The sequence below is a fragment of the Chenopodium album genome, chromosome 8, assembly GCF_948465745.1.
Source record: "Chenopodium album chromosome 8, dcCheAlbu1.1, whole genome shotgun sequence".
NCBI classification, from domain to species: Eukaryota; Viridiplantae; Streptophyta; class Magnoliopsida; order Caryophyllales; family Amaranthaceae; genus Chenopodium; species Chenopodium album.
Window position 1 is genome coordinate 31,862,765 of NC_137841.1, and position 11,809 is coordinate 31,874,573.

Here is an 11,809-nt window from a genome sequence, read left to right on the forward strand (position 1 = left end):
AACCCAAAATAATTCATTTCGTGTCCTTTAAAATCAATCATTTCGTGTCCTTTTTATAAAAACGTTTATTCCAGTTTATTTTGGTACATAATCAGGGTCTAATGATTGAATATTTGGATGGGGCTTTAAAATATCTTTCCAACGATATATTATAAGCCCAAATCCGAGTTATAACGAATAAGTTATGGCCAAAATATTAAACTAGCCCAAACCGAACCTAAGCCCACCTTACCTACGACCCAATGATCATGTGGAGGGTCCAAATTATTTAACCCCATTCCTAAACCAATTAGGATTAATTGGAAGCTTCTATAAGTTTCTAAAAGATCTTAATTATCCTTTTTGAAAAGATAAGATTAAATAGTTTGAAATTGAATAAAACTCCTTTTTTTGAAAATCCTATTTATATCCGAATTAAAAGACGTTCAAAGATAGACAGATATTATTTTCGTGTATTATAGTTTTTATCCAAATTTTATATGGTTGGATAGCCCTTGAAATTATCTTTCCAATGATATATTATAATATCAATTCCGAGCTATAACGAAAAAGATATGAATAAAATGTCAAACTCTATTCAAAACTGAAACCGTCTCACTATTTCGGCTATATCTTTTGTTCTACAAAATATTTTAATCGGATTTTAATTGGGTTAGAAAGTAGACTTTAAGAGCTTTCCAACCATATCTTATTCATCTTATTCCGATTTCTGGTTCAAAAGATATGATAAAAACAAAAACCGCAAAAACTGCTGTCTATCGCAAGCGTTTTATCCGATTCGAATTCTTATCTTTCCTTGATTCGACCCCTCTTTTCCTCTTATAAATAGAGGTCATATCTCCCCTTTTTTATTCATCAACAAGCTTGATCATCAAATCCTTCTCTCTTTCTCTCTTTACACCAAAAATCATTCTCTTCTCTCTCTCACATATTCTAAGCCTTAAACCTATATTTCTAATTCTATCATTTCTTCCTTAAGCACTCCAAGGATTTCATACAATAACCAAAGTTCTATACTTAAACCAAGGCGTGAAAGGTATAATTGACTGAGGGTTTGGACCAAATCAACTCTACTTTAATTTAATTTCCATTTACTTTATATTTTTATTGAAGTTACTAACAGTTTATTCATGATGTAGCAATTTAAAGGAACGCGCGGAATGTGAGTAATTAATTAATTTAATTACTCTTATTTTATTTTTAATATTGCTAGTATTATGATTAGGGTTGTTATTATTATTATTTGATTTGGCTAACACTATTATTGTTAAATTGCTTCCAATATTAATGTTTATTCTATTGTATTTTTTATGATCACCATATTGCATGTTAAAGGGAATATGTAATTGAAAATCACGCCTAATAAGATAATTTGGACAACCGGTTTAGGTTCCTTTTAATCTTGTTGTTTAATCAAGTGATCACAATATTTTAGAATTATATGTTGCATTAATATTCAACCAATTTAGCTTAATAATAGTTTGGAGCAAATTGAATATTTTGTTTGTATGCCTTTGAGATCGCAGGAATCACTTTTCACTATAAGAATCGAGTAGAGGCCAATACGGGCGAATGTGACTCCATGACTCACTTCGTACCATCATCCCCGATCCTCCTTTCGTGGTTCCGAACCATATGGAGTTAGTAATCTCATGGATTATGAATGGGGTGTAACCTTCACGGGTCAATCGTTGTTGCCTATCATTGTCCCTTATCGTGGTTGCCTTTTTATGATCCGTGGACGGTTTACAAGTTCCTTAAAAACTTGTTGGCGGCTCCCTACTTTATTTGTCCCTAATCGTTGTCCCTAATCGTAATGTCAATTCCCACTTCCTATGAGTGCCAAGCATAATCACAACATGCTTTTAGCGTAGGCGCACTTCGAACGACGCCTACAATTTGGCGACTCCACTGGGGAGGATTCTTGATTATTTATCGATTTGAGTGATCAGTATTTAATTAAGATGAGTGGATGAGACTTGAAAGATTCTTGAAAAATATTCCTGTGATTTAATTGGCATTGTCACATATGCATATGCATTTTAGCTTACCTACTTTGCCACAATAGTACGTGTTCTACGTATGTGGCTAGCCCGTGGGATTTATGCTCTATCAACCCGAAAACGCTCATGGCAATAAGGGTTCATCCGAGTTTTTAAATCCACCCAAACCATGGAGTCGAGTTCGATTTCATCACGAAATCGCGGAGCCGCCCGTTGGCATACACCCTCAAGGGAGGCTGCCTTGCTAACGCGTCCAAACTCTTAACCATGGTACCCTTTGACACCCAAAAGCTTGACCATAGTCGAACATAGAACTTGACTTTAGGTTGCGAACTTCATTGCATCATGCGTGACTATATGCTTATGTGTGCATTTTTTTTTATTGACCTTTTTTTAATTATTTTTTTTTCTTATCAAACCCCTTTTTTATTATTATTAGAGTCGAGCCATAGATTTTTTTTTAATTTTTGAGTCACCCGGATTTTAATTCCCGTATACTGCACAAGAGTCAACTTGTTTTGGTCATATCCGGAGTTCTAGAAAGAGTTACGTGTCGTGAAACCTATGGATCTGTAGCCCCGAGTTTTATCTTTGATTTAGAGTTGGTTTCATCCAAATCAGAGTCACAGATCAAAGTTTATAACCGATATACTACAGCCTGTCCAGTTTAGATTTCTTTTTAGCGTCAACTTTCTTTTGTTTTTTTTTTTTTTTGTTTTTTCAAATTTTTTATATCTTTTCGTGTCAAGCTAGTCTTAGCCAAGTCCTTTAATCCGTGTCAACTTGTATAACATAGGATTATAGATTTTTTTTTTTTTTCATTTTTTTTATACCCATGAGTCATAACTCTTCTAGAGTTCTAGTCCTCTTCCTAGTTTCTTGTGATCAATTTTTATGCTAACCTTAACATGTATTCTTCGTCTTTGATTGTGGTTGATTTTATTTATGAATAACGATTGCCAATGGACCGTTTTCACCTAGTAAATAGCATAAACATTAAAATTTGACAAAATTAATCAAGTTAGTTTGTCTTTTAGTCTTCCGTGCTCTTTGGTCATTGGGTCCTTTGTTTTTCACAACGTCCTCATGTCTAGTCATGCGATCATACCATGAGTCTTAATAAACTCACATAATCTCACATGTTGAGTTATTGCACACACTTTGTCTCCGAGTCATGCACTATATTGTTTATGATCGTATACTAGGACCATGCATGCATCGTTTTCTATCGTAGTAAAAATGAGTGGAGATTTTTCTCACTTGTTTTCAAATGTCTATTTTTTCTCCTCCTTTCCAATCCGAGTACTGAGTTAATTTATTAGATGAGTTTGTCCTTACACAGTACTTGAGTTTAAAATCAATAGGCAATAGTTGGAAGAATAAGGGGAACGTCACTCCTTTCTTCTTTCCTTCCAATCAAAGCATCAACAACATGAAACTATTTTCCTCAGCAGGCAGCTAGAAGTAACTCATAAAGAGCCATGAAGACAATGCACAATGCAAGCTTCTCACTAAGATTTCATGTTTTCTTCTTCTTTTGTTTCAAACCCTTCCCCCTAAAAAGTCTAGCATAGGTTCTCCTTATCCATGTGTTTATGTGTCACATTTCTTACCTTTTTCATCAATGAGCATTTCTTTCCTTTTCATTCGATCATGTCATTCGCAAAAAAAAAAAAAAAAAAAAAAAAAAAAAAAAAAAAAAATCAATTACCGAACTAAACACAAGGTACACCAATGACTTGAGGCACCTTTGCAACCCTGTCATTCCTCTTAAACCATTTTCAATCAAATATCCATTTCTTCATCAACCACTTTGAGCCTCGTCTAACGCTTGGCCTCATTTATTCAACCCACATTCACCAAACCCTGGGATGGGAAGGTGTGCAAATTGTATAACATTCATAAAGCAAAAAAAAAAAGTAGCAAAGCAACAATAAAACAATGTCTAAAGGCAAGTGTTCCAATGTCTTTGATATGAACACGTCTCAAATCCGAGTTATAACGAATAAGTTATGGCCAAAATATTAAACTAGCCCAAACCGAACCTAAGCCCACCTTACCTACGACCCAATGATCATGTGGAGGGTCCAAATTATTTAACCCCATTCCTAAACCAATTAGGATTAATTGGAAGCTTCTATAAGTTTCTAAAAGATCTTAATTATCCTTTTTGAAAAGATAAGATTAAATAGTTTGAAATTGAATAAAACTCCTTTTTTTGAAAATCCTATTTATATCCGAATTAAAAGACGTTCAAAGATAGACAGATATTATTTTCGTGTATTATAGTTTTTATCCAAATTTTATATGGTTGGATAGCCCTTGAAATTATCTTTCCAATGATATATTATAATACAATTCCGAGCTATAACGGAAAAGATATGAATAAAATGTCAAACTCTATTCAAAACTGAAACCGTCTCACTATTTCGGCTATATCTTTTGTTCTACAAAATATTTTAATCTGATTTTAATTGGGTTAGAAATTAGACTTTAAGAGCTTTCCAACCATATCTTATTCATCTTATTCCGATTTCTGGTTCAAAAGATATGATAAAAACAAAAACCGCAAAAACTGTTGTCTATCGCAAGCGTTTTATCCGATTCGAATTCTTATCTTTTCTTGATTCGACCCCTCTTTTCCTCTTATAAATAGAGGTCATATCTCCCCTTTTTTATTCATCAACAAGCTTGATCATCAAATCCTTCTCTCTTTCTCTCTTTACACCAAAAATCATTCTCTTCTCTCTCTCACATATTCTAAGCCTTAAACCTATATTTCTAATTCTATCATTTCTTCCTTAAGCACTCCAAGGATTTCATACAATACCCAAAGTTCTATACTTAAACCAAGGCGTGAAAGGTATAATTGACTGAGGGTTTGGACCAAATCAACTCTACTTTAATTTAATTTCCATTTACTTTATATTTTTATTGAAGTTACTAACAGTTTATTCATGATGTAGCAATTTAAAGGAACGCGCGGAATGTGAGTAATTAATTAATTTAATTACTCTTATTTTATTTTTAATATTGCTAGTATCATGATTAGGGTTGTTATTATTATTATTTGATTTGGCTAACACTATTATTGTTAAATTGCTTCCAATATTAATGTTTATTCTATTGTATTTTTTATGATCACCATATTGCATGTTAAAGGGAATATGTAATTGAAAATCACGCCTAATAAGATAATTTGGACAACCGGTTTAGGTTCCTTTTAATCTTGTTGTTTAATCAAGTGATCACAATATTTTAGAATTATATGTTGCATTAATATTTAACCAATTTAGCTTAATAATAGTTTGGAGCAAATTGAATATTTTGTTTGTATGCCTTTGAGATTGCAGGAATCACTTTTCACTATAAGAATCGAGTAGAGGCCAATACGGGCGAATGTGACTCCATGACTCACTTCGTACCATCATCCCCAATCCTCCTTTCGTGGTTCCGAACCATATGGAGTTAGTAATCTCATGGATTATGAATGGGGTGTAACCTTCACGGGTCAATCGTTGTTGCCTATCGTTGTCCCTTATCGTGGTTGCCTTTTTATGATCCGTGGACGGTTTACAAGTTCCTTAAAAACTTGTTGGCGGCTCCCTACTTTATTTGTCCCTAATCGTTGTCCCTAATCGTAATGTCAATTCCCACTTCCTATGAGTGCCAAGCATATTCACAACATGCTTTTAGCGTAGGCGCACTTCGAACGACGCCTACACTAATGCAATTTGATTTCTTCACATACAACCACAATCCCATATGCATTGCCATACACTCTAATGCGTAGACTATGTTTTCACATATACATATTGTGTAAGATACATATAATGCATGCATGAGTGACTTATACCTTGGGGGAACTTGAGGTCTTCTTAACTCAATTGTATCATACCAAGTTCCATGCGCATCTTTTCAAATTTATCCCTGCTCAAAGGCTTAGTAAGAATGTCAGCAATTTGATTTTCAGTTTCACATAAATCTAACTTAATTAAGCCTTTTTCCACATTATCCTTAAGGAAATGATGCCTTATATGAATATGTTTCACACGAGAATGATGAACTGGATCTTTTGAAATGCATATGGCACTAGTATTATCACAATAGATAGGAATGCAATTATATTTCATACCATAATCTCTTAGTTGTTGTTTTATCCAAAGTACTTGAGAACAACAGGCTGCAGCTGCCACATATTCAGCTTCAGCAGTTGACAAGGCCACTGTGTTCTGTTTCTTGGATCCCCAAGAAACTAGGCATGGCCCGAGAAACTGAACCATTCCTGAAGTACTCTTCCTATTCACTAAATCTCCTGCATAGTCAGCATCTGCAAAACCTTTTAAATCAATAGTATCACTTCTAGGATAGAAGAGACAAAGATGGTCAGTTCCTTTGAGATATCGTAGGATCCTTTTTACTGCTGTAAGATGTGACTCCTTACGATTAGATTGAAACCTTGCACATAAGCCAACACTAAATGCAATATCAGGTCTACTAGCAGTTAAGTATAAAAGGGATCCAATCATACCTCTGTATTTGGTTTGATCTACGCTAGTTCCTTGTAGATCTTCATCTAATCTTGTGCCTGTTCCCATTGGTGTATGGTTGGTCTTTGCTTGGTCAAGGTTATATTTCTTCAGTAGTTCCTTGACATACTTTTGTTGGTGAATTGCAATACCTCTTTCTGTTTGTTTGATTTGTAGTCCAAGAAAGAAGTTGAGTTCCCCCATCATGCTCATCTCAAATTCACCACTCATTAGCTCAGCAAAGTACTTGCACAAGTTTTCGTTAGTTGCTCCAAAAATAATATCATCAACATATATTTGAACAACTAGTAAATCAGTTCCTTCAGATTTTAAAAACAAAGTTTTATCTACTTTACCTCTTTTAAAATCATTTTGAAGAAGGAACTTAGAGAGCCTTTCATACCAAGCTCTAGGTGCTTGTTTCAGCCCATAAAGAGCTTTATCAAGCTTAAAGACATGATTAGGAAATTGGGGATTTTCAAAACCTGGAGGTTGTTCCACGAACACCTCCTCTTCAAGAAAGCCATTTAAGAAAGCACACTTAACATCCATTTGATACAGTTTGAAACCCATAAAAGAGGAAAAAGCAATTAACATTCTAATAGCTTCTAATCTAGCAACAGGAGCAAAAGTTTCTTCAAAGTCAATACCTTCTTGCTGATTATAGCCCTTCACAACAAGTCTTGCCTTGTTTCTTACAATTGTTCCATATTCATCCAGCTTGTTCCTGAATACCCACTTGAGCCCTATAACCTTTTTGTGCTTAGGTTTTTCTTCAAGATGCCAGACCTTGTTCCTCTCAAACTCATTGAGTTCATCTTGCATGTCAATTATCCAGTCAGCATCCTTTAGAGCTTCTTCATGATTTCTTGGCTCAATAATGGATAGGAAGGCTTGAAAGGCACAGAAGTTCCTCATCTGTGATCTGGTCTGAGTTCCTCTACCAATATCACCTATAATAAGGTCTGTTGGATGAGAGCCTTGGTATTTGAATGGCTTTGGTTGAAACTCTCTGGCAGGAACTCCTATTTGAGGCACTTCTTCTTCAGCTTCTTCTGCATTTTCCTCGTTGCAAGATTCTCCATGATCTTGTTCCTCCGGGGTTTCTTGATTAGGAACTTCAGCATTTTCTTGATGTTCTTGCTCAGGTTCCTCACTTACTTCCTTGGTTTGCTTGGAGGTTTCTTCCTCTTCTTCCCTGTCTCTAATCATACCAATTATTTCATAATCAATATTGTCTTGTTCCTGCACATTCATAAACATATTAGATTCATCAAATATCACATGAATGCTTTCTTCTACGCACAATGTATTTTTATTATAAACTCTGTAAGCTTTGCTATTTGATGCATAGCCAAGGAACACAGCTTCATCACTTCTTTCATCAAATTTTCCTATGTTCCTTTTCCCATTATTATGAAGAAAGCACCTGCATCCAAAAGCTCGAAAGTGAGAAATATTGGGTTTTCTGCCCTTAAACAGTTCATAAGGAGTCTTATTGATGATTGGTCTCATCATAACTCTGTTAATGATATAGCATGCAGTATTAATAGCTTCAGCCCAGAAGTTCCTTGGAAGACCACTAGCTATGAGCATAGTTCTTGCCATGTCTTCTAGAGTCCTGTTCTTCCTTTCAACAACTCCGTTCTGTTGAGGAGTTCTTGGGGCTGAATAGTTATGATCCATGCCATTTTCTCTACAAAAGTCATCGAATCTTAAATTCTCAAACTCTGTTCCATGATCTGATCGAATGTGGATAATTTGATTTCCACTTGTCTTTTGTACTCTTTTGGCAAAGGACACAAATTCATCAAAAGTTTCATCTTTTCTAGACAGAAAAATCACCCAAGTAAATCTAGAAAAATCATCAATAATAACTAAAACATATTTCTTTCCACTTCTACTTTGAACACGCATGGGATCACACAAATCCATGTGAATTAGCTCCAATGGTTTTGTGGTGCTGACCATGTTTTTGCTTTTAAAAGAAGACCTGACTTGCTTGCCTCTCACACATGCATCACAGATGTGTTGTATGAGGAACTTGACTGAGGGAAGCCCTACAACCAAGTTCCTTGCTCTAAGTTTATTCATGAGTGAGAAGCTAGCATGTCCAAAACGTTTATGCCATAATAAAGGATCATCATTAATGACACTTAAGCAGGTAAGGTTGTTCCTTGGAACAGAATTTAGATCCACAATGTATGTGTTCCCTTTTCTAGTTCCTTCAAGAACAACCCTTCCTGTTTTATCATTAATGATGTTACATGAATCAGAGGTAAAACTTACAGAGTTTCCTTTATCACAAAATTGTGATATGCTCAGCAAATTGTGCATCAAACCCTCGACCAGAAGTACATTTTCTATTGAATGAGAACTGGACCTTCCTACTTTTCCTATAGCAATTACTTCACCCTTTTTGTTGTCTCCAAAGGTCACAGTTCCTCCTGGATAGGCCTCTAGTGAGAGAAACTTTGATTTATCTCCTGTCATATGCTTTGAACAACCACTGTCAAGGTACCACGTGTTGTTCCCCCTCACTAGGACCTGCAAAAGAACTTAATGGTTAGATTTAGGAACCCGGGTTTCCTTGGGTTCCTTGGACGTTGAAGCAATATCAGATTTCTTTACCCAAACTTGCCTAACATTCTTGCTAACAGAGTGTTCCTTCTTGTTGCAAGTAGTAACAAGATGACCAGTCTTACCATAGAAGGTACATACTTTATAACTAGGCAGGTCTACATATTTTTTCTTGCCCTTATGCTTAGAACGTATGAATCCTAGACCTTCAGTTCTTTTGGTTTGAGCATTCTCAATCCACTTAGGAATTCCAAACTGACTAATGCTTCTTTCTTTTCGAAGCTCCAGTTCCTTCTCCAATTTTGCCTTTTCAATTCTTAACTCGTCAAGATTATATTTTAATTTTTCAAAATCCTCATTGAATTTAAGCAAAGATTCAGAGGAGGAACTTGGAGATACTTCTGCATTAGCAAGTTTGTATTGAGTCAGTTCTACATTAACCATGATATTTTCAAACTTGAGTTTCTCATTCATTTCTTTTAAGAGAAGATTCTTGTCTAAAAGTTCAAAAAATCTACTCTGAACATCAGTTCGTTGATTTTCAATCCACGTACTGTGTTCCTTGCAGACTTTGAGAGCTCTTTGACATTCACCTAGACGAATACTAGTATGAGTCCAATCATCTTCCAATTCAAATACTAAATCAATGAGAGCATCTTTAGTATAAGTCTTAAGCACATTAGGATCAAGGAATACCTCTTTAGCAAGCTCATCATTGTAAGCCTTTTCATCACGTTTGGCCATCAAACACAAATGAGCTATTTCTTCTTCAGGTTGTTCCTCTTCATCCTCACTTTCAGAATCTCCCCATGCAGCAATCATAGCCTTCCTAATGTCTGTTTTGTTGAAAGGAGTTTTGTTGTAGTTGCTCTTAACTTGTTCCTTTGCCTTCCCTTTACCTTTCTCTGTATCCCAAAGTGGACACTCACAAATAAAGTGTTCTAGAGATCCACATTTGTGACAACCAGAGTCATCTTTTGAAGTAGAGGGTTTCTTGGTGAAGTTCCTTGACTTGTTGTTTCGGTTGAACATTCTTTTGAACCTTCTCACCAGCATGGCAGCCTCTTCTTCATCGACTTCAGAGTCTTCTTGATCTCCAGCTTTGAGAGCTAAGCCTTTTCCTCGGTTTCCTTCACTGTTACTTGTTCCTAGGTGCAACTCATGAGTCATGAGGGAACCAGCAAGTTGCTCAATATTGAACTTTGTGAAGTCCTTTGTTTCTTGTAAGGCCGTTACCTTGGCTCTCCATCTCTCATCTTGAGGGAGGCTTCTTAGAACTTTTCTGACCTGCTCATCAATAGGGATTTGCTTTCCAAGAGAAACAAGCTCATTAATAATGTTAGTAAATCTAGTTAACTTTTCCTGAATTGATTCTTTTGGTTGCATTTCAAACCATTTATATTTTGACATAAGCAGGTCAATTTTAGAGCGTTTCACTTCGTTAGTTCCTTCATGAGTAACTTGAAGTAAATCCCAAATTTCTTTAGCATTTTTACAACCCATAACACGATTGTGTTCATGGGGTCCAAGACCACAATGAAGTAATTTAACAGCAAGTGCATTAATTTCCATTTTCTCAAAATCTTCCTTATCAAATTCAGACATGGGTTTAGGTACTACCTCATTTTCACTAGTAGTTTTGGTAATTTCAAAATCACCAACTTCGATCACTCTCCAAACCTGGTAGTTGTCGGCTTTGATAAAAATCTCCATCCAGTTCTTCCAATAGGTGTAGAATTTCCCATTGAACATAGGAGGACGCTGCGTAGAGTAACCTTCTTCCAGTTTCTCGTGAGTGTTCATCTTGATTCCAGGAACTTGACTCGTCAGGGTTTCCTGATTTCTCCGAGGAACCGGCTCTGATACCAATTGTTGACTCGAATGAACAATACAAGAGGGGGGGTGAATTGTATTGTAGAGGAACTAGGGTAATTTTTGCAAAATTCTTAAAGGAACTTAAACAAAAACTTTAAAGTGCAAGAGAGATTTTACGTGGAAAACTTCTTGGCCCTAATCAAGAAAAAAACCACGACCACAAGGGATTTTAAACTCAACTCTTAATAATAATAGAGCAAACAACCTATTACAAATTAAGACTCTAAACTCAAGTTCCTCAATGAACTTCAGTTCCCCCTTAACTGATCCCTCAATCAGTTAAGCTCTCGAATCTCTCTCTTTCTCCTTGCTTCACTCAAAGCAATTACACACTCTAGAGTTTACCCAAACTCTACCCCAATACAACTCAAGACAAAACCCCTAAGATGCTAAGTACAAGGACACTCAAGGACTTAAGTGGATTTTTGACTCTTTTCGAAAAACTAAGAATTGTAATACTCAAGTGTACTTTTCAAAACAGAAAACTGATCCTATTTATATAAGAGGAAACCAGTTGAAACCTTACGTTTACCTTAACTCCCACTACACCACAACTTCCATGAAATAAGGAAGTGCAGTTCGTGGATGCTTGGGCAGCAAGCTGAAGCACACAAAAGGAAGTGGTTCCTTTATTTTCTCAACTTCCTTGACAAAGTAAAAAGCCGTTTTTCAAAAAATAGTTTTACCAAGTCAGATTTTCCAAAAGATTAGGATAAAATAAAAACAGAAAATCTTTTAAATAAATAAGATATTTTTCACTTAAAAAATAGTTTTCAGAAATAAGATTAAATCTTGTTTAAAACAAGGAAAATAAAATCTTTA